This window comes from Diabrotica undecimpunctata, chromosome 7 (genome assembly GCF_040954645.1).
Source record: "Diabrotica undecimpunctata isolate CICGRU chromosome 7, icDiaUnde3, whole genome shotgun sequence".
Classification (NCBI taxonomy): Eukaryota; Metazoa; Arthropoda; class Insecta; order Coleoptera; family Chrysomelidae; genus Diabrotica; species Diabrotica undecimpunctata.
The window spans coordinates 42,526,677-42,549,165 of NC_092809.1; the positions used below are offsets into that span (position 1 = coordinate 42,526,677).

General features: G+C 32.9%; 2 protein-coding genes across 5 annotated transcripts in view; one reads left to right on the plus strand and one right to left on the minus strand.

Annotated features, from left to right (window-relative positions):
- Zip48C (Zinc/iron regulated transporter-related protein 48C) overlaps positions 1 to 22,489 on the plus strand; it is a 252,599-nt gene that overhangs the window by 125,332 nt on the left and 104,778 nt on the right. The window lies entirely within an intron of this gene.
- The window catches only part of LOC140445268 (excitatory amino acid transporter 3-like), a 108,897-nt gene that overhangs the window by 47,255 nt on the left and 39,153 nt on the right, over positions 1 to 22,489 (minus strand). Inside the window, exon 1 of one of the 3 annotated variants that reach the window (XM_072537189.1) lies at positions 5,872 to 6,288. The exons of the other annotated variants lie outside the window; for them this stretch is intronic. The gene's annotated coding sequence lies outside the window, so the exon portion shown is untranslated. Of the gene's footprint in view, positions 1 to 5,871; positions 6,289 to 22,489 lie in introns of those variants that run through there. 3 annotated transcript variants of the gene reach the window in all.

A 22,489-nucleotide genomic window follows, 5' to 3' on the forward strand; every position in this document is an offset into this window, starting at 1 on the left:
TCTCAGCTGCTGAACTCCACTGACGCAGGATTTAGCATCAAAAATAACAACACTGTTGTGGCGAAGCTTAATCATCTGTTGTATATGGATGATTTGAAATTAATGGCTTCCACTCGAAACCACCTAGATCAGATGCTAAAAACTGTAGAAACTTTCTCAAATGATATTAGTATGCATTTTGGACTAGACAAGTGCCGTATACTAAATATAGTCAGAGGAAAGGTTCAGCCTGGAGGTTTCGATATGCAAGATGGCCAAAACATCGAGGCAATGGGTGAAAATGATATGTACAAATATCTCGGAGTACAGCAAGCGCGAAAAATTTACCATAAGCTAATGAAAACCGAACTAACTTCCGAGTTCGTACGAAGAGTAAGACAACTAAATCGATGATATCTTAATAGTCAAAATTTGTTTAAGGCATTAAATACATACGGCTGTTCTGCGCTGAGCTACTCATTTGGTATTATAAAGTGGTCAAAACCGGATATAGAAAGTCTTCAGCGGAAAGTAAGAACACTTCTCACAAAGACGCAAAAACACCATCCACGCAGTGCCGAAGAGAAAGAACAACATTACCGCGATATCAAGCGGGAAGAGGACTTATGGACATAGGTGAGCAATTGGATAAACAGGTTGCTAATTTAAGAACTTATTTTCAGGTGCAGGCTGAGACATTTATGTTACATCGAGCAATTTGCGCAGTAGATGATACAATGCCGCTAAAACTGAGGGAACAAGAAATGCGCATAAACCATCTGACTAATCAAGAAAAAATGCGCACCTGGATGAGTAAACCTCTGCATGGCCACATCCCAATGAGATCAGCCAAGAATATGTCGACAATACAGCGTCGAACTATTGGTTGACATCAGGAAAGATGTTTCCCGAGACTGAGGGTTTTCTACTTCCCATTCAGGATCAGGTTATTCCAACTAAAAATTACCCGAAATATATTGTTAAAGATCCTCAAGTCCAAAATGACAAATGCCGATATGGATGCCAAGCCCAAGAAACCATCCAACATCTTACCGGGGGCTGCCAGGCGTTTGTCGGAACTGATTATAAAGAACGCCACTACATAGTAGGAAAGATTACCCACCAAGAACTAGCTGACAAACTGGGACTTCTCCAAACCGACCATCTTTCTTATTATCAATATGTACCTGACAGAATGCTTGAAAATGATAACTACAAGCTATACTGGGACCGCACTGTGCTCACAGACCAACCAGTGGCACATAATAGACCGGATCTAATACTAGTTAATAAACTTACCAGGCAAACAACACTTATTGATGTGGCGATACCTAACACCAATAATTTGCGTGTTAAATACAACGAAAAGATCGCCAAGTATAGAGATCTAGAAATACAAATCAGGAGACAATGGAGAATGGAAAATACCCAGACAGTACCTATTATTCTATCTACTACTGGTGTTATTCCCAAAAACCTCCTAGCGAACATTCAACAGCTGGGTCTAAATGAACATATTTATAAGGCCATGCAGAAAGCTGTACTCCTCGCGACGTCCAGATGTGAAAATTTTTGGGAGATACTCCAGCAAATCAAGTCACCTAGGACTCGATAACACGGAAAGAGTCCCACCAGAGCTCAATAATTTTGATACCGTAGGTATCTGGGATGAGTGAATTTTCCCCTTAGTGGGAGTGTGAGCCATATGGCTAAATCTGGATAATAATAATAATTGAATATACCGTTAGAAAAAACCATTTCCAACATTGCAAAAACATTACAATTATTTACTTATAAACAATTTGAATAACTTTTTTGCTATTATCCGTGAAAAAATTATTTTTCATATTCAAAAATCTGGCAAGTTTAAAAAAGTTGTCCTACGATTATTTTGGACGAAGTTAGTTCTTTTTTTCATATCGGCGATATCGAAAAATGAAATATAAAAGTTAAACTCGAGCTGTAAAATATCTCCGGTTGTTATTGATGGATTTTGATGTTTCTTTTTATAGTTTATATGTACTCTTTGGGTAGATTACAAATGTGCCGTTTGTTAATAAATTTAATGTTAAATTAAGCTCATAATTGTCTACTTCGTGGAAAAACATTTTTACGTTATTTGTAGTACGATTTTTGTTGACAAAACATAAGAATAGATTAGTTACCGTTTAATTAACAATAACTTATTTATTTAAATTGGCAAACACTAATTTGATTTTTATTTTATAGTTGTAGCTATATGATATCGTATTGATAAGTATCGTATTTATAGTTGTAAATAAATAATATCGCATGCAATATTATGAACAAATTTAATTTTATCAATTATTTACAACAATTTATTGTAAATTGAAGTGTAAGTAATATATTCCTCTTTTTCAGGAAAAATCATTCTAACAATATCGTTAAAATTTTTTTTTTTGGCGAAAATTGTTTACACCATTTATACATGATTAATTTAAGATTTAATTTGCTAACCAAAGGCATATTCGAAGATGTACGAAGATAGTATATACAAATTAAACAAGAAACGACAAAATCCATCAACAAGAACCGGAGATATAGTTTGTATTGCAACTTTTAAAGTACACTCTCCACTAGTCCAGACTGAAAGTATTGGAGCTCCACGTTTTGAAGCTTTGTAGATGACTCTGTTCAAAGACAATTTTTTTAAAACTTTGTACATTAAAACCTTTCTCCTTGATTTTTCAAATACCTCTCATTAAGTTTCGGCTATTGTTATAAACAAATAAGTTATGATTTTAAAAGCAAGTGACCAACTTCGTCCCTAATTGTCGTAGGACAACTTTTTTTTTTAATTTGTTAAATTTCGCCAGCTTTTCGAATATGAAAAAATAATTTTCCCTGAAAATGGCTAAACAGTTATTCTAAATATTTAAGAGCAAAAAATTGCAGTGTTTTTGCAATTCAGTTTTAAGAGAAAGAATAACTTTCTTTCTCTTGCTTGTGCTACACGTAGACTCATTTTAAGTTCATTCTCTTCTGACTTATGCTATTATGCAAAAATAAATTGTTTGAGAAAAACAAATTGAATAACAACTTATTGATGAATCACTATGAAATTCTACGCAATGTCAAGGTTGTAGGTTCATTTTTGCAATAGTTATTAACATTTATTAAAAATTAAAAATTCTTATGTTTTGTTACAATTTACCAAGCAACAAATTTGGAAATCAACATTCAAACGTCGCCATTGGAAAGCTTTAAACGTGTTTTATCAAATAAAATTACCTTGAAATTCGTTGAAAGAGCTTTACTTTTTACATGTAGCCGAAAATTTTTAAAATGGTGCATTTTTGGTCTTAAATTCTTGATAATTTAAAAAGTTCACCAAATCCACTACAGGAAATATAGGAGATTTGGGATATCGAGGTCCGTAAAACTCAAAAAAATTGTCAAGTACCTGACCGGGTCAAAGTTACGAGAATATCTTATTGCACTGGACTGTAAGGCGTAAGTAACAAGGATCTGCGGTAAGACGATAACTACATAATCAACACGATGGTCAAAACGAGATACAACAATCTCATCAAATAGAGAAGTAATAATTGAATATAGTGTAAATACATCGCGAGAGAATTTTTGTGCATCCTAATGAGTTAGCTAATCGATTATTTGGCCCATGATGAACGAAGAGTACAAGCAAAGTGAATTAATAGGTTTAAATAATTTAATGTAACGTAAACTTGTATATATACTGTATGTATGTATATAGTTGAGAGAACCCCACAATTTCAGCAATACCTACATTAAGTACAGTGCTTAATGTAGTCTGTACAAGTTATATTTTTGTAATCAAAAACAAGGTTGACATTTTTCGGTTTGTGCAATATTGATTTATAACATGCATTTCCGAATTTACTTTGTCTAAAGAAAAAAAGACACCAAAATAAAAAATAAAACAGTTTTTTACCTACATCCCTACATCTTGGTCAAACAAAAAAGAAAAACTACAATTGGACTGAAAAAACTGCTGAAAATGATTTTTCATGAGACAGATGTTGATAGATAAATTTTGGAAGATAATGAAGAGCAAGTGGTAACTAGATAGAAGGAGGAAAATAAGAAGAGGAAAAAAGGAACAAAAAACTACAAGACAACAACCACGATGAAGTCCAATACAGAAAATAAAACTCAGGGATCAAAATAAGTAATAAGTATTGTAAAATTTTCCATTTATCCCTTCATACTGTACCTACATCCTGAGAAAACAAGAAACAAAAACCAAAATTGGGAGTGAAAATACTACTAAAACAGATTTTTCCAAATTTTGGAAGATAATGAAGAACAGGAGGTGAAGGGTTAGGTATTTGGGAGGAAAAGAAGCGAACAAAAAAGAACAAGGTAACAGCAATCATAAAGTACCAATACAGAAAAAAACATTTGAGGAATTAAAATTAACAATATATGAGGTTTTTAAAATATTCCATTTATCCTTTCATAGAAAACCTTTATTCTAAGAAAACAATAAAAAAACTACAATTGGGACTGAAAATACTGCTGAGTAGGATTTTTTTATAAGTGCAGAAAAATTTTGTTATTTAATGAAGAGCAAGTGGTGGGAGATAACCGTGTAACAGAAACAAAACGAACAAAAAACAACACGGCAACAGGAATAATGAAGTACCAGTACAGAAAAAAAACTTTTTCAAAAATTGGGTGAATTAAAATCAACAATATAAGTTTTTTAAAGTATACCATTTATCCCTTCAAAGGAAATCTACATTCTGAGAAAATAAGAAACAAAAACTACAAATGGGACTGAAAATAATGCTAAAAAGGAGTTTTTTATGAGTACCTACAGACAAATTTTGGAGTACAATGAAGAACAAGTAGAGCTCATCGAATAGAAGGACAGAAACGAATAAAAAACAACAGGGCAACCAGCATGACCTATTACCAATAGAGAAATTAAAACTGAGATCAAAACCTATAATATATATATTTTTTAAATACCCCAATTATCCGTACATTGAAAACCTTACATTATAAGGAAACACGAAACAAAAACTTCTTCTTCTTCTTCAAGTGCCCTGTCCGTTGCGAACGTTGGCTATTAACATGGCAATTCTGATCTTATTTGCGGCGCTTCTGAATAGTTCGACCGATGTGAGCCCGAACCACTTCCTCAGATTTTGGAGCCACGAGTGTCTTCTCCTGCCTGGCCCTCGCTTACTGTCTATTTTTCCCTGGACAATCAATTGCAGTAGACGGTACTTATCGTGTCTCAATATGTGGCCTAGATATTCAAGCTTTCTTTGTTTAATTGTATTCACGATTTCTTTCAACTACAATTGTAAAAACAAACAAAAACTACAATTATAAAAAAATTGAGGAACGTAGTGAAGAATACGTAGATATATAGATTTAATGAGGTGGCATTTGGCCTATTCCATTGCGACCTTTTCAGATCTATTATGGTCCTCTGATCATAGATTACATTCTCTAGCCTGGTCTTTTTTAAAAAATAGTGAAGAGATAATAGTGTAGAAGAAAAAAAAACGATCAAAAAACAAGAAGGTAACAGACATAATGCAATACAAACGGAGAAAAGAAAACTAATGAGAAATATTGAAACAGATTCTAACGTAAATTCGTAGGGAGGGATTCGAGCATTTTTCATTCAATCGAACCATTAATTGATTGTATATTTGCACAAAAATAGAAACTACATTTAAAATATGTATACAAATATTATGAAGCCGATAATAATTACTTTATTTATAATCGATTTGATTGCTTATCTATTAGGTCACTTTTAAAGGAGCGTTGGCACTATACGGCGATATCTTTGCTATGTATATTATTGGCGGGAATATAACTTGTTTACCAACCTGTAGAATACTAAAAAAAATACTACAATGAACTTACCAATGACCCAGAAACCGCTATGATACCACTGTTGCCACAACGTTTGGACACGCGAACTTTATAAACAACAAAAAGTAAATAATAAACAAATTCAACAGTTTACTATAGCGTCTGAATTTTCACAATATCTTACACTTGTATCATTTCACGACAGTGACATTCTTATATATACTATCAAGAACAACCGTAGATTATTTTTTGTTTAAACAGATTTAAAACTAAAGCAGCGTCTTTTGGGATTTAATGTACAAATAATTCTTTATAGTGCACTGTTGATTCTCGTGATCGTGACCACTTAGTTCTGGCGGCTACAGGTTTGTTTGGTAGTCGGGTTGCAAAATCATTGAGAGACTAATGTATAGTAAGGTACAAAATGGGAGAAAAAATCGCGACGGCGGATATCGGAGCAATGCGATGGATATATTATGTTTAAATATATATGACATGTGACTGATAAATATGTTTGAACGTGCAGCGTTGTTTTCTGCGCATGTGGGGCTTTAGTGTTAAGATAAACATGTGGCCATGTGAGTCTGCCGGGCTTTTAAGGTTACTGTCCTGTCACAAAACCGTGAATCGATATGCAAATTATGAAGACAGTAAAAGTTACGATACGGGGGTACGCCATTATGTTTCATTGATGAAGTATTGTTTAGCTTATACCAGCCTATTACTGGTCGCCCATTTACAAAATTTTCCAATTTTTTTTATCTGTTTAATTTTCTGTAGTGATGTAAAGAGGATAATTATGGATACATGTAATTTATCTTGCTCTGAAAAATCAGGGCTCTACAGAGTTCATCACATCTTTGTTGGAAAACGTGTTAAGAAAAGAGATTATCGTTGGATGAAGCCATATCTGTTGAACAAGGGGAATGTTCGATTAATAAAATCCTTAAATCACTGATTATTTGCATGGCAACAAGAGATCTGTCTAAAAAGGCAGTGTCTTACAAAAAATTTCTTTGAACAACTTTCCTCGATTTCTTCTCCCGTAGAATGTTCCGTAACCTCTAATAATAATTCCCGGTTATTGTTCTACCATTATCCAGAAAATCAATTATACTAGGCTGTTCAATAAGTTTTGGGGTTTGGTAAGAGGGGGTAGAGGGCGTTGCTACTAGCTTGATTTTTTTGTTATATTGATACACTCTTCATATGAACGTATATGAACTTTCATTTTAATCTGTCAATTCACTGTTTGCTTACAAGCCATTTAGTATCCACGTGTCACAGTATTTTTTTATTTTTGGAAGGTTTGAAAGTAAAGGAAATTTATGAACTTTAAGATGGGAGAAGAAATTTAAGATCGGCTGCTGAATTTAAACGTCGTCGTACAAGCCTTGAAGACAATCCACGTCAAGGACGTCCAAAACAGCAACAACACCAGGAATCGTAGAAAAAATAGAGGGTATCGTATTGGAAAAGTCGAGTGACTGAAAGAGAAACCCTAGGCATGTCATTGGGCAGTGTAAGCAATATTTTGACTAAAGTATTGGGTTTCAGAAAGCTGTGTTCGCAATGGGTGCCGCATTCGCTAACAATGAAACAAAAACACATTCGAAGCAACATTTAGAGCGTTTTCGAAAAGTTAAAGAGGATTTTGTACGTAGATTCATCACTATGGATGGTATTTGGGCCTATCTCCATGATCCTGAAACAAAATTAGACCAAAGAGTAGTGCGAACCTGGTTCTTCGGCTCCAAAACGAGTTCTTTTTTTTGGTATGCGAAAGGATTTTTTTTTGTGAATTACTTGTAAACTGGTAAAACAATAAATTCTGAATATTATTGTAACATTTTAGACAAACAGAAGGAAAACAATCGAGGAAAAAAAACCAGTTTGCAGAAGAAAAAATCCTTTTTCATAAAGACAATGCACCGTGTTATATGGGCATTTATACAATGACTATAATCCATGAATTTAAGTTTGAATTGCTGGAGTATCCACCGTATTTACCAGAATTGGCCTCTAGTACTTTCATCTGTTTCAATACCTAAAAAAATGAATGCATGGAAAGTGTTTTTCATCAAATGATGAGGTAATAACAGCTGTGAAAGCGTATTTTGCAGCCCTTCCAAATTCTCACTTCAAAGATGAAGTTCATACATTGGAATCTCGTTGGAACTGTGGAATGTTGAAAGTGTATTTAATTTCAGGGAGACTATACTGAATAATAAAGTGTATTGCAAACCATAAAATTGGGTTTTTCTTGTCGAACTGCAAAACTTATTGACCAGCATATTAATTACTCCTTGGCAAACCCAAATAACTGAATCAAGATTGTTCCAGAAGATTTTTGAACACGAAATTTTTCTTAGGCCTTTGTGATCTAACATGTGCCCTTTTTATCGATTATTGATTTGTTTCGGGCTCGTAGAAATATACTCAAGTGAACACGAACGCGCTGCTTGTACCCCTGCGTACTTCTGATTAACATTTAGACATTTGGGGATCCATTTTTTAAAAATTGTCCTCAGGTTCAAATCAACGTTAACTGTACTATGGACGCGTTTAGATGAAATATTTAGTGCCTAAGATATTTGTTTGCGTCCAATTCGTGGTTCTGATAAAATTATTGTCATGAACTGCTTCAATATTTACGAGGGTGGACATAGAAACTGGTCCTTTCGATCTGTTTTTATCTTCGATTGATTCAGGCAGATCAAATTGTGATTAAAACAAAAATTATAAAAAAGTTTTTGAAAAAAGTTTTACAACGATGTCCCTTTTGAAGAAGAAAATGTAAAATTTTATATTGTTCATAATAAGGGTACAATTCCCTATATCAATTTATAGTTAGGACCATAAGGACGACATTAAATATACTGACATTAAGCATTTAGGCAGTTATATTTTTCAGAAACAACTAATAAATAACTATCCATAAAAAATTTAAATCTACATGGATCTGCGGATTTGAACAATTATAATGGGTAAAATTATGAAATACCAAAATTCTGCAGACATATAATTCTAAAATATTAAAAATTATTTTATAGGCACCTTTATATGTTTGAAACTAACCTCCTCACGAATCGCTATAAATGCTCTTCTTCAAAATTTTTAATGTACAATAACATTAAGCATATATGTATATGTATAAAAAAGAAATCATAGTAATGAGTTTATTGGTGATCTTATAAATTCACCATTCACACTTCGAATACTCAACACACAGAGGTCAGAAGACTTGGCTGCATAAAAGTGAACCGGCTTAGACTTGCAACACCTACCAAGACATATTGTTTTTCAGTGACTATCAGTTCCAGATGTTGGCGATCAGCATGGCTGTCCTAACTTGGCTTGAAGCTATTCGGAATAGTCCGGTTATAGACATATTGAACAAATTTCTCAGACTTTGAAGCCAAGATATTCTTCTTTTCCCTACTCCTCTCTTTCTGAATACCTTGCCCTCAACATTAGTCACACGATCCACTGATGGTTTATTATTTAATAAACATTCCCTATATCTATCTAGTTAGGATTATTGAGAAAAAAATATTAATAAAAACATAATATTCGTACTAGTTGGCGATGAGCGATGACTTGGACATTAAACTTGGTTAAAACTCTAAAAATTAGAGTATTTTTAAGTTGCCTCGTTACTATTACTAACATGATTTCTTTAAGGAGGAACGTATTGATATAGCTTTTGTGCCGGGAGGGTACAACAAAAGCAACAATAATTTATCATTAGCAATTCTGAAATAGACGACAACCAAGAACAGAAGCTTTTCAGAGTTTACTAGAATAGTTTTAACCGACCGGACACTTTAAATTACGAAAAATACTTTCCACAAGAATAGTATTGTAAACAGACATAATATCCACTATTAGATACTAATCTTATTTACAAGAAAATTTTCACCCACAGTCAAACAACATGATCATTAAATATTGGGCTGGAATTCCTGAAAATTATGTCATAGGACCCTATCACGTAAACGGAACACTGTATCTACATTAGTAATAGTAAACAGAAATACATTGACTAGTGCTAATCCTGTTCTTCTCCTGATGTCTTCGTTGGATTAGGAGAAGATGTTCGATCAGAAGAAGAACCGGAGTGACTGACATCATCGAGAAGATAGCCAGACTAAAATGGAGATAGGCAGGACACATAGCCAGAATGACAGATGGGCGATGGACAAAAAGGTTATTGGAATGGAGGCCAAGAGAAGACAAGGGAAGCGTCGGTCGACCACCTACAAGATTTACTGACGATTTAAGAAGACTCAATAAAAACTGGATAAGAGCGGCGCAGGATAGATGGGGTTGGAAACATGAGGAAGAGGCCTATGTTCAGCAGTGGTCTCTTGAGGCTGGATGATGATGAGTGCTAATCGCTTTTTTTGAAGATCTCTTTTGTATTGACGTCGACGGAGGCCATTTTGAACATCCATATATAGTCAACGATTTTTTTTGTTATTTTTGTTAAGTAAATATTTTGTTTTACATTTAATTTTAAATAAACGTCATGTCACTTTTAATTACTTAGCTGTTTTGATATCTTATGAAATATTAACAAATTAAATATCAGTTTAGATGATTATGTATTTTTTCACGGCCAACCTGATAAAATTTCACCTAATTTTTTTGCAATTTTTGTTTGGCACAAACAATTACGAATAACTCACAAATTAAAGCAGTTAGGTATAAGAAATGCCTAATGAATGATAAAGTATTGTAATGTTTTTATTAACTTTTATTTACAATCTTTTAATTTATTATTAAAATGTTGTAATACTCAATTTTTTTTTATTTATTTATTTACACTATACAGTCTTCTACTGTTATTCTAATTCACAAAAAAGAAACAAAATATTAATTCTTTTACAGCTTGCGCAATACAACAGTTTATTTTACACTAAACTCGAAAATTTAAATCGTCTATATTTATACATTTTTGAAGTTATACTTCTATACGCGCGTTCCACGTTGAAAATTTGTACGGGAGTGAATCGGTGAAATCATTACATATGTAAGATAATTATATATATAATATAATATATTATATAATATTTATTAATATTATTATTTATGTGATATGTTTCGTATTATTTATTAAATGTTCATAATTATTTTAGACTTTTGTATTTCAAAATAATTATCTCAATAAATCACTGTATGACCGAGAACTGTCAATTTTTAAATACGTTTGTGACATGTAAATATTTAAAAATCCCACGTTAATTTTATTAAATATATGTAATATACGCAAAAATGCTAAATTTTAAAATAAAATGAAAATTTACAACATAATCCGAGTTGTTGTGGCCGTGGTAACCCAGGTTCGAATTCTGGTCACGGCAATGTGCTAACATGTCACGGTGAGGCAATTTTTTTGTTTTTTTTTTTGTTAAAAAATATTTAAAAATATTAATTACTGTGCTTAAAACGATAAAATGTATTTTGAACAAATTTTTACAAACAGGTGTATATAAAAAATACTTCAACCCGCTCCAAAAAAATTTGTTTTGAAAAAATTTTTGTTGGAAACGAAAAATTCGATAATAGGGTAGGATTAAAAATGATACTTTTTTTAGCTATATAAAAATAACGATTTTACAAATTTTTAGTGGAGTTTGGAATAAAAATTCAGCGATTCATTGCTCAGTTTTTGAAGTTATATGCGCATATTAATCATATTCTTAAGTAAGTTATGTATATTGTCATTGTTAAATATTTGTATTGTATTATAATATTGAATTATGTTGCAGTGTATTGTATTTTATGTTAATAACAAAATAAACAATGAATTTTACTACAGAGTATGTGTAAAAAAATTTTTGTGCATTCAACTCCTTTCATACATATATGAAAATAAAAATATACATTTTCATCAAAATATTATTATATTTTGATGAAATCCTCCTATTACAAGTCAAATGTTGTTTATATACAGCAAACGATGCACCATATACCTATATACCTAATTCTGTTTCTATTTCTGCTCTCTCTTACCTATAGCATTACATATGTAATGATTGTGCACATTGACTCCCATAAAAATTTGTAACGGCGAACGCGTGTATAGAAGTATAACTTCTACCGGCAGTCCCACTGAACTGCCACACCCGTTTTTTGTTCCGTTGTTTTAGAATACTCGAATCCGACCCTGCTTCTAGATCTAACCAGATCTTTCGCAAGTGCCGTTACTTTTAACAGTTGCCTGTCTTCTAGTCAGTTCCATTCAAGAAGGGGGCCAGGTAGACAGAATACCTGCAGACGCTCGTATTTTCTGCTGGAAGGTTAGAGGAGGTTAACCAGGTGGCTAGCATAACATTATCCCCACCCCCTTAAGAGATGGTTCCTCCTGGAACCTTGTCGCGACTGGAACTGGATGCTAGTATCGGCAACTGAATCCTCTTTTACAACTCTCAGTTGTATACAAGTCACAAGGAAACGTTTTCTCTCCGCATCAGTAACTATGCGGATTGCAATAGACTAGTATCTTTAAAGATCTGCTCCACCATATTTCTGACAACCCTCCAATCTAACTGCCGACACTCTAGCTTTGGCATAGCTCTCTTAATTAAAGTAATGCTTCCCACACATCTTGGTAGGTAGGTTGGTCGAAAGCGGTGTCCTTTATTACTAGATAGAAAAGATAACGTGATGTATCTTGGAGTTTCAAAGCTTTTCCTGAAGCTGTCAGTTGGCGCTGAAGTTCCTTCGAAAGGCGGATGCCAACACTGGTGCTACTTTAATACTGGCCTAGATGGTAAGGGCCAGTGAGTAGTCATCTGGAAGTGCGAGTAGATCTTGCTTTTCTTCAGTGGTAACACCATGTCTCATTTTACCGATACCTTTATAGGCCCCCATGAATTCCTCAAACATGAGGTCAGATACTTCTTAGACTTGGTTTTCTGATTGCTTTTTTGATCTCTTTGTCTATCTATTTTTTGTATAAGGTCGTGTCATGTTTTTTGAGCTTGTTTCACTACTCTATCATATCAAAAATCTTATTTGTCATCTACGATTGTTTCTTAATTTTTTTAAGGTGTTGGATAATATATTATAGAATGCTTTACTTGTGGCGTCTGGTTTGTCACCTTAAAGGGGCGTATACCTGGATAATGTTATTTGTAATTGGGTAGGTATTGCGACTTTGCGGTAGGTGAGCGACTTTAAAAAGGTGCTAAAAGATCTAGCACAGCCTAAAATAACCTAGAATATGTTTAGAAGAGCTTAACATAGGTCTAGATATATGGCAGTTATACAGAGGTACTTTAGGTAGGGAGTAGATTCTAAAACAGTTGTCAGTATAAAAAAAATTGTAATACTTTATAATACATTAAAAAATAGGACAATTTCAGAGCTGGGACGATTAACAACATTTTTTCGCTAAAACAATTATTAGAAGAAACAATGCTGACCTCATAACAAACAAAGATAGTTAATTCGCCTTGTTTTTTAAAGTACATTAAAAATAAGATTCTCAAAGACTGTTTCAAGGTATTAAATAACTTAATTAATAAAATCAAACAATAAAAATAACTCATACATGTTTATGTTTACAATAATTAATTCAGTAAATAATTATTTAATGAAAAAATTTACCATACCTCCGTGATGTAACAATTCGTCACACATTTCTTTGAACACGTTGAAAACCCCACTATTAATAAAAATGTTTTTGCTCCTTCTAATGCGCCATAAAAACTGAAAAACTATTACTTGCACTATTAAACAAAACAAGCTAGCTATTGAATTAAAAGAATGCAAATTATTTGAGTAAAAAAATAATAAATATAGTAATGATTTTCCCGTGTTAAAATAGCCGCACCCCTAGAAAGCTTTCAATTAATTAGCTGGACGTACGCATTTTGTTATCTCTATGCGTATACATAAACACACAGTTTTGTATTTTTAAATTAACTGGTTTAAAATTGAAAAAAAACAAGCTGTAAAAGTCGAAATATCCCAACACGGCTAAACAGAAAAATGGGTGAAAAATTACCAATATATGGGGTGTTTTAACATCCGTTTTACCCTTTTTGATGCTGTCTGACCTGTCCATCTTCTTTTCGGGCTATGGTGTTCTTCCATTTGGCGATCGGTCTCTTAGTGCTGTTTGCATATCTACATCTTCTTGTATGTTAATTCCATTCTACTTTCCACTGTTTTTGATCCACTGGTTTATTTCTTCTATCACGCATTTCATCGTAATTTCCCACTTCGTATTTTGTCTCTCAGCGTTTGTTTTGTTATCTTTCTTAGGATTACTCTTTGTATTTTGTTCTTATTTTCGCAAAATATTATATTTTTCCTTTTTTTCATTTACCTCTAGGTTATATTCTTTGTCCCTTTTTTTTTAACATGAATCACACGCACAAGTACTATTATCTGATTTTACACTCACACTAACTGATTCTAACGGCTTTGTTTTCTTCAGTCTTATAGTTAGCCCTGTATTCCCTTAACAGAGCTGCTCAACATTCAAAAGTCTATGAAGTCACTTTTCATGACTTCCTTGTATCTCTTTGGTGATTTTTGTCTCAGTTTCCATATTTAGGTCTTTCTTATACCTATTTCTGAATTATTTCTATATTACTTCTCTTTGCACATTTCAAGAGTTGGCTTCCATAAATCCGTACATCATCATCATCTAGCCTTCTGCGTCCAAAGTTGAACATAGCCCTCCTCTAATTTTTTCCAGTTCTGTCGGTCTTGAGCTTCCTGCAGTCAATTCCCAGCGATTATTTTGACGTCGTCTACACGTCCATCGTGTATGTGGTCTACCTTTGCTTCTTCTGTCAGCCCGTGTTCTCCACACTGTAGTTTTTTGGGTCCACCGCCCGTCATTCATTCTGGCCACATGGCCCGCCCGGTCTCGCTTCAGCCATGCTATACGCTCTATGACATCTGTGACACCTGTCCTTCTTATTTCTTCGTTTCTAACTCTGTCTGTGAGTAGCGAGCGTTCCATTCGTCTTTGGTCTACTATAAGTTTGGTTGCTGTAACCTGGGTTAAAGAAAGTGTTTCGGCGCCGCAAGTCATGACTGGAAGCATACATTGGTCGAACGTCTTCTTTTTCAAATCATTTAGCATGTTGCTCTCCAACACAAACAAAAATCAAAGTCGAAAGACTAAATACGGAATCCACTAATACTTATACCGAAAAATAATATTAGAGAAGATCGCTAGGAATAAAAAATTAAAAAAACGATAAATTCGAGGAAAGCTGGGAAAAACTCAAAAATAACATAATTAACGCAGCACCAGAATCACTTGGAGAGAGAAAAGTAACGAACATTAAAATATCAAAAAAGAAAACACCATGGTTTAAAGAGGAAGTGAAGATAAAATGTGAAGAAAAGAAGAAAGCCTTTTACAATACAGAACACAACAAACACAACAGGCATATAACTACTATAAACGAATCAGCAATGAAACGAATACTTTAGTTAGACAAATAAAAAGCAAACACTGGCAGAGCTTCCCTAAACAGATGGAACATGACTTCTACGGAACACAAAAAGAAATATGGAGAATAATCAGAGGACAAAGAAAAGAGATAAACGAACCAATAAAAACGAAACACATTCAGAAGGAAGCATGGGTAAGCTACTTTCGATTCCTATTTGCTAAAGGTGACGATAATGAACCACCAACACCAGGGGTGACGACAAACGAAGAAATAAATATTGTGGAGGAAGAGCTAAAAAAAGCATTAAGGAAATTAAAAAATAGAAAATCACCGGGAGAGGACAATACCGAACGGAACTTATAAAGTACGGAGAAAAAATAATAGAACAAAACAGAATTCCTCAAGAATAGAAATCAAGCATTCTAATACCTCTCTTTAAAAAGGGAGATAAATCGGATCCGGAAAATTACAAAGGAATTAATTTATCAAGTACTACACTAAAATTAACAACCAAAGTGATAACCAAAAAACTGAATGAAATTATTACACTAGCAGAAGAACAGCAAGGTTTTAGGTCACGAAGATCATGAATCGACGCTATATTTATAATGAGGTAAGTGCAAGAGAAATCATTAGAATATAACAAACTGGAGCATCTATGTTTCGTGGACCTTAAGAAGGCATTTGACCGGGTCAAATTAAAGGACGTTATCCACTTATTGTACGCAAGAGAGATACCTCTAGGAATAATCAACACGATCAAAAATATCTACCAAAACAACACAATAAAAGTAAAAGTAGAAGAAGAACTAACCGACCCTATTAAAGCTAGCAATGGGATAACACAGGAAGATCCTCTGATCCTTCTATTGTTTAACCTTATTATGGATGAAATAATCAAAAAAGTAAGAACTAAAAAAGGATACCAAATGGGAGAAAAACAACTTAAAATAATCTGCTATGCAGACGACGCAATACTACTCTCTCAAATAGAAGATGATTTTCAAAGTATGCTGCATCAATTTAATATAACCGCCAGAAAATTTAACACGTTGATTTCCTCAAAAAAAGACAAAATGCATGGTTCAGCAAATTTACCAAGTTGTAAATTAGAGCTGGAAGGTCAGATAATAGAACAAGTGATGGAGTTTAAATATCTAGTCATCACATTATCTAGCTACGGAAAGCTCGAAACTGAGGTGGAAGATCAAGTGAATAGAGCAAATAGAGCAACAGATTGCCTGAATGAAACAATATGGAGAAATGAAAATATCGGGAAAGAAATGAAAGGCAGAATTTACAAAACAGTTATCAGGCCAATAATGACATACGCAGGAGAAACACTACCTGACACAGAGAGGATAAAAGGATGTTAGAAACAGCAGAGATGAAAACACTTAAAAAATTGATGGTAAGACAATATAGGACACTGCTAGAAGTACAGATATACGACGTAGATGCAAGGTAGAGAACATCAAGAACTGGGTAAGAAATAGAAGAGTAGAATGGAATGATCATATAAGCCGATTGACAACAAATAGAGTTCTAAAGACGGCAAAAGACGGTTCCCCAATAGGAAGACAATCAGTAGGAATACCACGAAAATGATGGAACGACAACTTACTGGAGGCACATTGAAAAACAGACAGAGACATGACTACATAAAAGAAAAAGAAGAAGAAGAAGATTGAAAGTGTCTAATAGAGCTCCATATGCGGCCTATGCTAAAGTAAATCTTCTTTGCAGTTCAGCAGTTTGGTTGTCCTTAAAAATTTGGATTTCATGACGTAAGTCTTGATCTTATTGATTTATATCTATGAACTAATCCTATTTCGTTGCAGTCGACTTTTAGATTTTCGCTTGGTATCAGACTTGTCATGAATTGTGTCTTTCCAAAATTTATGTTCAAACTAACTTCATTACAGGCGACATCTAACTTAGTAAGCATAGTTGCAATCTATTTTAAATTGTCTCTTATCAGAACAATGTCGTTCGTAAATCATAAATGGGAGAACATTTCGCCGTCCATACATATCTTTTATACTTTATATTGTGTTACCATTCACTCCTATTTCTTTTTCTTGGAAATTGTTTTTTACACGACCTGTTCATATTGGTAATATGTAACACAAAGTAAATTTTAATATAGCTCAGAAGCTTGTCATTATAAAATTTGTCAAGATCTGAACCAGCTAGGCAGTCTACTAATCAGAATTTCAAACGTTTTCTTTTAAAAAGTACACCTGGTAAAATTAACTATTAAGAATTTATTGTGTTTACGGGAATAATATACATGCAAAAGTAAGTATATTACATTTTTTATTATCCACAGCTATTGCATTTACTTTTGCATGTATTTACATACAATTATTTTTTAAAGTTCACATTAACCACATTTATAATATATTATTAAAAGAAAATATGGTTTCCACACGAGGATCTTCCCAAAGAAATGTTATCACCTCTTCAAAGAAAGTCAACACCATCTAATAAAAAAGTCACACAAAAAATTTCAAAAAGGAAAGCGGCAAAAATAACAAAAGAGAATGGCTCAAGGAAAAATCAAGTGTGTTCTAATATGAGTGAACGTGAGATAATAATTCGTAGAAAAAAAATACGTTGCAACTTATGGAGAACGAAAAAACAAAAGGAAAAAGAATGATATTCTTTTGTTCAATTAGATAATCAATCTGCTACAGTCTTGTGATATTTACAGTCAGATCGTTAATTCCTGTAGAAAATCTGTTCCATCTTCCAATGTATTCCATATAATATGTACTTAATCATTTCTGGCTTGATGTTATCTTTGCCCACTGCTTTACCTAGTTTAACCATCTCCACAGGTTCGCCTTAGTACTTATCTTTTGAAACATTCTAACATGTTTTCATTACTCTTTTTAGAGTCCAGGTTTCTGAACCATATGTTAGGACTGGGCATATTATTGTTTTATAGAGTTTTACTTTTTTATGTCTCAATAAAATTGAGTATTTAAGAAGGAGATTAAGCCCAAAATAGCATTAGCATAAGTTGGCCGTGCAAATTCAGCGGTTAATCTCTGCGGTATAATTTTCAATTTTAAGGACCGCTACCAGGTATACAAATTTGTTCACTGCTTCCATGCCGTTGTTTTGTATAACAAGTGGACGTAGGATTTGTGATTACGTGCTTATTTTTATATACTTCGTTTTGTTTGTGTTTATTATTAAACTTCTTTTTCTAGCTGATTCTTTTAGTGCTACATACGCCTCCCGTACAGCGTTTTCCCTTCTCCCAATAATATTGATATCATCAGCATAGGCAAGGATTGGCACTGATTTATTATATATTATTGAACCGGTGGTTGCGATTTGTGACATACATATTACTTTTACCAGAGCTAGATTGAACAGTATACAGGAGAGTAGTCTCCCTGGCGCAGTCCGTTATTTGTTTTAAAAGGTTTAGTTTCCCTGGGTTCGTACTCTACATTCAACTTTTTCAAAAGTTAGTTTTGTTAAATTTACCAACTGATTTGTTATTTTGATGTTTCATTGATTTGAACATTTGAACCAGGTTTGTAGTCTATAAATATGTGATGAATATCTAGGCCATAATCCAGTGTTTTTTCTAAAATTTGTCTTAAGGTTGCAATCTGATGAATTGTCGATTTACCACCTCTGAAACTAGCCTGGTATTTTTCTACTATTCGTTCTGCATATGATGCCATACAGTGACATAGTACTATGGAAAATATTTTATACGGTGCATTTAGAAGCGTAATTCCTCTGTGGTTAGAGAATTCAAAGATATCTCCTTTTTTGTGTATTGTGCAAAGTATTCCAATATTATAATCGTTGCATTATATGCATTGCAGAAATGGATGTCATATAGAAACCAAATTTATTAGTAAGTAGTCTACTGGGCAAAAAGGTTTGGGATACACTGCTACGTGTATTTTAAATGTGTATTTTTAAATGCGAATGTTAAACACACTATAAAAATAATACAATTAAGTGCTACAATTTACATTCCATCTTAAAATAGTCTGACTGTCACTTCTAATAATTTATCTTAATTATAGCAAAAGTCAACTAAGCAAATTCATTAATTAACAAATTAGTCCAATTAATAATTTGTTCATAAAAATCTTAAGATTGGTTTGAATGTATAGTAGTAGAAACTATCTTGATGCCTGAATTTTCAGAAGTAATGACAAATATCTTAATAAAAATAAGTCAGTCAAAACAGTCAAAACAGACAGTCAAAGACAACACAGAAATTGCGTAGCAATAATTGTGAGGAAGAAAACAAAGCTGTAAAAAACGTCGTCTTCTTCTCAGACAGTATACTAATGTTACAAATACAAATAACAATAAATGTGAATATATTACATGCATATGCACATTGAATGATTTAAAAAAAGTAGTAGGATCTACAAAGAAACGCTAGCTCAATATTGGCATAAAAGATACTGACGTGACGTCACTTTATATAAATTGTGACGTGCACGCATTTTTATATGAAAAATACTATAGAAAAGAATGTAGTGACATTGAATATTAGAAAAGAAAAACTCCATTTTTGGATTATATAGAAAAGACAGTTAAGATTTGATTTTACGTATAGTGCCTCTTCAATCTCTCAAAAAGGTCTCATCAGAGCGACTAAGTAGAAGCACTGTCCGTGAATTCAAATCTTAACTGTCTTTTCTATATCTTTATTTTGCAAAGAAAAAGATTTGATTTCACGTTCAGGGCTTCTACACAGTCGCTCTGATTAGTTCTTTTAGGACGCAATACGTATAAGCGAATTGTAGAGCCACTATAGGAGAAATCAAATCTTAACTGTTTTTATATATATTTATTTACTTGTATTTTGTGCATAAGAAACCAGTTCATAAAAGATTCTTGCCTACATGAACCGATTTAGAACACCAAAAAATCTTCGGATGTCTGCTTTCTGTTTTATTTCTGAACTATTTGAAGATGAAAGAGTATAAAACTACACAACGATTGCCTTAACAGGTCTATCTATAACAGAAAGTGAGGTTAAATGGGCAATAAGAACGCTAAAATATGCAAAAGCACTTGGCCGTGATAAAATTAGTGCAGCACTACTATAGTTGTTGGGAGAAAATGGAATAAATACTATTGTTCATAATTCTGTTGAAGAAACAGAGATCTCTTTAACAGAATTTATGACACTTTGATATTTTAACTGATTGGCTTGTCGAGATTTGTTGTTGACAAAGAAACATCGTGCAAAGACATGCAGCGACTATAAAACAATAAATAATAAAGGGCAATAGAAAGGTCATGTTAGGTATTTGACTATCAGATAGAAAGAGTAAGATCTCTGGGTCACTGGGTAAGATCAAAAACGAAAGTCGAGAATATCACAAGAAAAATTGCCAAACTCAAATTGAGTTTCGCAATCCACACTGCTAGACAAAGGGACCAACGTTGGAACGCGACAATACAACATTAAATATCTTTTAAAGGACTCAAGGTCCTAGATGAAGGCCACAGATAAGACGGGTAGATGACGTCAAAAAAATCGGTGGAAGAAATTGGAAGTATGTTGCTGAGGATAGAGATCGTTGGAAGGAGTTGGGGAGGCTTATATTCAAAAATGGACGATAGTAGGTTCAGAAGAAGAAAGGTAGTTGTCAGGTAGTAGGGATGAAACCACTGGGCTTGTGTTGTTATTGTTCTTATTCGCTTGTATTCCGTGGTGTTTTAGGTTTATATTTCCATCATCTATCTCGTAGATCTAGAATTTCTGTTGTTATCCACTCTGTTTCTCCTGCTCTCTTAGAAGGTTCTGGTAATTTTTCTTGTGTAATGTTTGAATATTTATATTCCACTCTAGAGTTCGGATTTTGTGATGAAAAATATTAAAAAATAAATTATCTTTTATAATTCAAATAGCTTCATCTTCTTTAATTTTTTTTATTGGCGCTACATTTTATTTATTATATGAATATAGGTGATTTAATTTAAATTTTTGACAATAATTGCTTCTTTTCTATTCGTCTAGTTTAAATAATTACAAAATTAATACCTTTTAAATTTTTATGGATCACGTTGTGGAATGATGCCGCCCAATTGTGATAAATTATGCGATTAAGTCAATTAGACGTTATTTATTTATTATTTATCTTTACTAAATTATATTTATTAAATTCCATAAATGTCACCGACAAGTTTTTAGCATTTTTTGCTATTTTTTTTAATTTCGTATTTATGATATAAAATTTAAACAACCGTTTGGATTTTTTCCGTGTAAATGTGCATTTTAGTGCAGGGCTTACATTAAGAGTATTTAAAAGTAATTTACTTAACAAGCGCCTAAATTAATATCTTTTAGGTTAATGAAATAATGGAAATTTGTAATGGTTTAAAAAAACCAAATTTAAATTAGATTTAAGTGAAAATTTTCTAAAGCCTTCCGAAAAATAGTAATTTAAGGAGGCCATTAAGTCGCATATTTCTACGGTTTGGTAGTAGCCTTGTCACGATACCGAATTTATTTATTTTTTATTTATTTAATACACGGGATAACCCCATTAACAGTTTAAATTACAATATACAATATCACAGTTAGAATTCAAACTTGAAATTACTTATAATATAAAATCAATATTACAAAGTTTAAAACATGAGACTAAAAATCTTACATACTAAAAAAACCAACAAAATATAACAAGAACAAAATTGAACAATCCCAATATACATATCACAAAGCAAGAGATCTTTTTATCTGAGTTAAAGTTATATTGAAAATATCAAATTCGAGAACATTTAATAGCCCCATGTATCTATCCAATGGGTTGTGAATATCATAGGTTGTTCTGTGGAAAGGAAAATTGGAAACGTTGTGGTAACGTAGAACTTGATGGGGACCATTAAAGTTAATCTGGCTTATTGGGTTTGGACAATCAATAAATCCATGTATGATCTTGATCTCTGATATAAATATAGCTCCTGACATATCACGATGGTTCTTGAGTGAGGTAAAGATAAATTGTTGTTCGATACCGAAATAATCATGATTTTCAATAATAGTGTGGCCATGGTAAACACAATATCTCAAAAATTTATGCTGGACTCTTTCTATGGTATCAATATTGTTCTGAAAATAGGGTGACCAAATAACTGAACAGTGTTCCAAAATAGTTCTAACTAAGCAACAATACACTAATCTTGTTGAATGAATGGAGACATACTGACAATTCCTAGTAACGAAACCAAAAAGTTTA